The following is a 6494-nucleotide window of genomic DNA, read 5'->3' as shown; positions in this document are numbered from 1 at the left end:
ATAGGTATGTGACCCGTCCAGCTTGTAGGGGAGTCAAAAGAGTGAGACCAAGCTCTGATTCGTCATAATTCGGCAACTGGTCCTGGTCACTTGGCCCTAAGCTTCTTCATCTGGTCACTTGGTGCAACTAGTCAGGTGTGTCGACGAGGACCAAATCTCCAGGCTCGATATTCACAGCCAAACTCAGCTTAACTCAATTGGCTTGTGTCTCGCAAGCTTTGTGCACACATTGCGTGAGATGGCTGCCGGTTTTTCAATCCCTCCGCCGCCAACAGTGGATGCTGACTCGGGACCACCAGGTCTAATGCCAGATGGGAGAGGGGCACTTCAGTGTGGGCCAGGGATGCGGGAGAACAACGACAGACGAGTTTGCTGTTATATTATTCACCCACTCAAAACATCGAAAAGCGTAAAGGAGATTCAATTATTGCAATTATATCCTCTGAATATGCAAAAGAGCGCAGCTGGAGCACTGTGCCTATTTGCCTAAGGGTGGTTCATAGTGATCCTATTAGGTCAATGCAAATAGACGGGTGGTATAGGAACACCCAAATGTACCAAGATATTTTGGATCCCTCTCTGTAATAAAAATCATTGAAATACGCCGACTTTTGAAGCAGTAGTCAAGAATATTTGAGTGCCTTGGTTCAGCAGGTGACAATCTGCATATGACAGTGCATACTCCTGTGCCGAGCGACCCATTCCAGGCCATCACGCGAGCCGCAATAGATTCTCCAACCTAGTTCAAAACCAGCTGTACCCGAAAAATCATGGTCATATGCACTCGCACAGCGCCACACTGCAAAGCGAAGCTGGAATGCACAAGCAACGGGCTATCCGCTTTGCTGTGGACAACTGCAGGCCATCGTCTACGCAGTAGTGCTTCCCTCCTTTGCCAATACACATATCTGACAATAATGGCGCAAGCATGGAAATCAAAAGCATGTCGCTCACGTATTTTAAGTCGATGCCGTACAATCACAAAAAGGATTAGCTGCGTTACACAATAGTCAACCGCTAAAGCGTCGCGAGGGGGTCTCAGCGACCCCGTTGGTGATACCCTTGAAGTACTCGCTGTGGAATTACACTGCAGAAAGCGCCCAAGCCACCCAATAGCTTTACAATTATCGAACTCCGAAAAGTGTTTGTTAGGTACCTTGAAGTGTGATGGTTAGTCTAGGGGATATGAATATGCCCACAAAAAAGGCGCCGGCATTTTACCACGCGCCACCACGCAGCATATAGCCCTATTGCCCACACTGAATACCGATTCTTGGTTTTAGTGAAGCGACGAGAACAATAAGCATAAACTGGTGGTGTAGATAATCTGAATGGAGGGAGTTGTACCTACCACTACATGACTAGCATCGGTTCTTAGAACGAGTTGAAGCGCATCAAGAGGTACAGCCAGTATGGAAGGAGTGTCAGGACAAACAAGAGGCATCCTTTGGTGGCAACCGCCTGCTCTAGTCAAATCAGACTGCGATATTTAGGCCAATAAAACGATTAGAAATCTAGCAAATCCAGAAATAAAACTTTGGTGATAAGATGCAATCCCATGGAATTTCTGACGCTTTTGTTGGTGAGTAGAAGCGAAGGCCCCCCTTCGACTACTGCAATTCTTATAAATCTGGTTCAGTTACTGCAGCTCAAGCAGATAATCACAGAAGCACAATGGTTCTTGTGGAAAGTGAGGAATTGCGTCCCTTCACACACAAGTCTTCGCGCACCAACAAGTAAACGGATGCCACAGGTGCTTAGATTCTCTTTAATGTTTCTCCTTAAGAGTGAGAGACGTCGGCCATGCCGACAGGCAGCCACTACTCCGCCATAGGCTCATAAATATTATCATTATCAAGCTCAGCCGGGGACTCATTTAGTTTACAGTTTACATAGAATACAGGTATATTATAGCTTGTGTGTGCTCGTGTGGAACGGTTTTTGTGCCTGTCATCTTGGCAAACGGAATCCTGCAAGAAAGCGTCTGTAGGATCTCATACCAAGAAAACTATTGTTTTCTGTAGCGTTTCGGAACATTTGCCTATATGAAGCATTGAGAGCTGCTCTACAGTGATCGTGTCAAGAGAAGGAGCTGTTGATGCAGCTGAGACACATCCCGTGTTTTGCTTGGCACCAACAGAGGACTATGCCAAAACTCTCTGGTCGGCTTCCGCTGTTTAACCCCTTTAAACACATCACTTGGCTGCTGCTCAATTTCTCCTTTATGGTGTTAAGGGCTCTAGAGCCTCAGAACATCGCGAGAGGCAAACTCAGAAATTTTCCCAAAGGATGGGCTAGACAATCTGCTACTTATTAGCCTGATGACGATTCATGATTTTCGGCACATCCGCGAATTTTCGCGTGAAGTTTGCGGATTCCTACGTTTTCCTGAGGAAATGCTCAATCGACTCTATTTTTAAAGCATCGGTTGGAGAGCTACTAAGACAGCATACATGCCTAGAGCCGCCTCCACTTACTGTGCCGCTAAACCACCGCCAGGAAGAAGTTATTCTTTGCCGAGGCACTAATCCCATGCCGTTCATCATACATGGCATGCGCAATGTTGAGGAGACCAAGCTGCGCTTCTTCACAGTGCTTCCGCACACTATTCCTCACAACAAGTAGCTGCGTGCACATGCGCACATTCCTCTGATTCATCCTTGGGCCCATGGCATGGCTAGGATTGCGTAGTGGTACAAATCCGACACAAAAGCTACAAACAATGCTACGACAGCTGAATTTAGTTGGAAGTAGCACTTAGCTGCCAAAGCCTTCCCAGCCTTTGCATCCTGCAGCCCCTCTGCAAAGCGGAGCTTTAGGAACTGCGCTGCGTAGTAACTAGGCAGATTGAATTTTTTTGCCGTCTCCTGAGATAAGAGGATGACAGGTGTACTCTACACCCAGTGCGAATTACAGCTAGCTACCCTCGGTAGTCAACATGTACCTGTATCGACAGAGAATGGCCCCGTGGTGAGCATATAACCGCGGCCCTATCCTCTGCACTCCCTTTCACCTTGCCGCAGGCTGCGCGGGGAGCTTTGCCGTCTCCCCTATGCGCCCGCCTTCTCTGCTTGCCAAGCAGCCTGATTCCAAGTGGCTCAATTCCGTAGCTGAAATTTTTTGGCTCCTAGGTGGGCTTGCAGGTCTGGCTTACATGACCTGATACCGCATTAGAGGAGCAGGTAGGCTTTGGAGACCTGTCGAGCTGCTTACGAGAGAACAAAGAAGCCGGTCGGCTTGAAATCTGAGTTAGGGCCGTTCGACAAAGCCCAGACGTCCATAGGATTTATATCTTTGCTTGGTTGCAGTTAATGCATCCATTCACTCTTGGAGCCTCGAGAATTCCACTTTTGTGAAAACACAAAGTTTGGTTGTTCTCTCGCAAAGCCACCGGACCCCCTGCGACCATCTGCACCTTCAACCGGCTAGTTTAATCTTCGGATGCTCGCTCAAAATTGCGCCCATCGCACTTATCTGGTCGGGAAAAGTTGTAGACTTATCCATAACGGTTTAGCGTCTACCAACCATGCCGTTCCAGTGGCTGTGGAGCTATAGGGCTCACGTCAGTTTGAAGTTTGTCTCGGTCGCTCCAACAGGTGCTATGCCAACTTCATCTTTCACCACCAGAGGTCTTTTCATAGCATTTTCCGCAATGAAGTAGCTTGACACGCCACAACTTGGCTAAATTAAAGCCAGTCAACTGCTAGTCCCGATATCTCTGCATTTACAGCCAGTGGATAAGCAAATAACAACTGCATCGAACCACGCGCTTCTAATCAACTGTACCGCCCCATCTAAGGTCTCCACGGGGAGATACACCCTAATATACAGAGTGTTGGGAATTTTTTTCAAAACAGAGCTCTGGTCTGTATCCGCGACTCTCAGGAATCTTAACATGCAAGAGGAGGGACAGATGGTGTGCGCGTAGCTGCACCCCGTCCGCACAAACAATTCATAGCTAGTAACACAAATCAGCAGGTGGCAACGCACACATTTTTATTTTCTGGTAAAAGCTTACAGTACTTTGCAGCAACTAAAGCATACGAACAGACAAACAATCAGCCAACAATAAATAAAATTTGGCTTGGTATGAATAGTCTTGTAGAAAGCATTGAAGTTTAGCTAGGGCCCCCATGCCTTCATCCTGCTGAGCTTCTTGGTCGTGCCGGTATCAATTCCAACAAAGCTGTTTGGGAGGCATTTTGTACGAGAGCCTTCAAAGAAGTTCTCGAGATTTTTGTGGATAGCAGAAAAGAATGCACCCTGAGAGGAGGTGCTGAAGCTGTTACTCGTATTGCCCATTCCTTCTATGGTAAAGAGTGTACTACAGCGAAACTCCAGTTCGTGGGCAAACAGCGAAGACACTGATTAAGCTACTGGCAAAATCGTTTGTCAAGCAAGAGATACAAGCTGGACTGGGAACACAACAGAAGGATACCTGATAAAGCATTATGATAAGCCAAAGCTATTCTTCTAAATCTGGGAAGCACCAGGTGCCACAGGCTGACCAGAAGTCAAGAGGGTCACCAGGAAACAAACCAAATCTGGCTGCGACTGGTATTGTCTCCTCAAAGGCCACTATCAGCAAAAACGTTTGCCGGGATTGCTGCTCCTCGCAGACAGGTGTCAGGGAAGAGCTTCTGAGACAAAGGCCTCCATGGGATGCTTCCGGTGCGGTGGCATCGGGCTTGAATCCCGCTAGTGAAATGATGCCAGTTTTTTTGGCAAAACCTGGACCACAATCGATGTCTTAGGTGCGAATAATTGAGGCATGGGGCAATGCCGGGTAAACACAATCACCAGAAAAGGAGACCGGGTGCTCTAGTGTGCATGTCAAGACAAGAGGTCGATGCCGGGGACACAAGAAGACGTGGGGTTCTTGACAGAGTTTCTGTGAGAGTGCTTGGAAGGTCTCAAGGCGTTGATGCAATGCTGTGGGTACAGATGAAGCCTTCTAAATACCGACTAAGTCACTCACAGCCACAGCAGCAAGCACAATTAATGGACGTCACCAGCTTGAACAGCCGCATCGGCAACCACAAACCCAGAAGCAAAAGCAGGGTAAAAGTAACCTTATAAAGCACAGGTGGTGAAAAACTAATTAGATTCTCCACAGGGTGACGGACAAGGCTAGAACATAGCCGCCGGGACTAGCAAGGCAGTCACCTGCTAGAGAAGAAGTAGAGGTGCTGCCTATCCCTGCTATGGTTTTACAAAAATAAAGCATGTACCCCAAAGGTCAAACACGCCGACAAAGGGGACACAGGTGGTATGCCATGAAAAACGCAAGGGGTACTCCTAAAAAAAGTCATTGCAAGCCATCTCCCAAAATACTCCTCCAGGCGATACCTCGAATTTTTTAACGCTGAAGGAGTCTGCGAACGTATGGCACAAAGGAGCAACATGCAATAACTGAGCAAACTCTATAAAAGGGAGAAGACGGTAACGTATTGCTCATGTAGCCTTGAATGCGGAACAAGAAATCGCGAACACCTGAAAAATTACAATCTTGAGCAACAGATGAGGATTCATGAAACAGCTAGAAACCCGCAGTACGAGCGGGGCAAGCAATACCAGCGGATGGCGGAGAACTCTTGTTGGAACGAGGGGCAGGAAGAGCATCAAAGAAAAACAAGAGCGCCTCAAAGATGGCGCACTGATGGTTAATTGCAAGACAATCACGAAAAGATGACGTTTGATAGCTGAACAGAGCGCGATTGGGGTGCAAGACCAAGAGACCTTTCCCGAGACTAGCACCACCAACCAGAAAAAGCTGTAGGAGATGAAGAAACCAAGAACCGGCTTCTGCAGTGCACGGTTCCAGAAAACAGAGACTAGAAGACCTTGGTTCTCAATAGACGTGCAAAGAATTCGTTGTTATCCATTGCATTGTGTGGGAGGCGGTAAATTTCGGCGTTGGGTGCTAGAGAGCATGAGCTATAAGGTCAAGCTTTGGACGACACAGTACTTGGAAGATCGTTTCGTTCCCGTCTTGTCGCAGATTAAGCGTTAGAAGCAAAGGAATAATAACTCCGAGCTCACACTTGAGCCGCTTCTGGGACTAATGAGGTGCTGCCTTGATCCGGCTGCTGTATTATCAGTAGCACACTTCCCTAGCTACTTCACCTTCTTTAATGCCCAGGTACAGCACAGAATAATTCTCAGTCCTGACTCTCTATGGGAGCCTCAGATCGTTCTGTGCTTCCTGATATCGGGAGTTGCACTGAAAGAGCAGGACCACGAGCAGGAACCACTACTGCACCTAAAGGCTTTCATCGTCACCGCTGGCAAGATTCTACTGCGGAAGCCGACGATGGCAAATGAGCATGTGTAACCGACACCCCAAGTACTGACACAACGTGACAACCTGAGGTAGGAGACAGCGTGGAACCGCTTACGAGAAGGCAGGAAGTGGCGAGGCCTGCATAGTAAAGCTAGCCAGTAAGATGAGCTACAGGCACTTCGAAGAATGGCTGCTTGACGAGGAAAGACAT

Source organism: Cyclospora cayetanensis, unplaced genomic scaffold, assembly GCF_002999335.1.
Source record: "Cyclospora cayetanensis isolate NF1_C8 unplaced genomic scaffold, CcayRef3 CcayRef3_contig_36, whole genome shotgun sequence".
Classification (NCBI taxonomy): domain Eukaryota; phylum Apicomplexa; class Conoidasida; order Eucoccidiorida; family Eimeriidae; genus Cyclospora; species Cyclospora cayetanensis.
The sequence above is the reverse complement of the archived record's forward strand: the minus strand, read 5'-3'. Positions refer to the sequence as shown.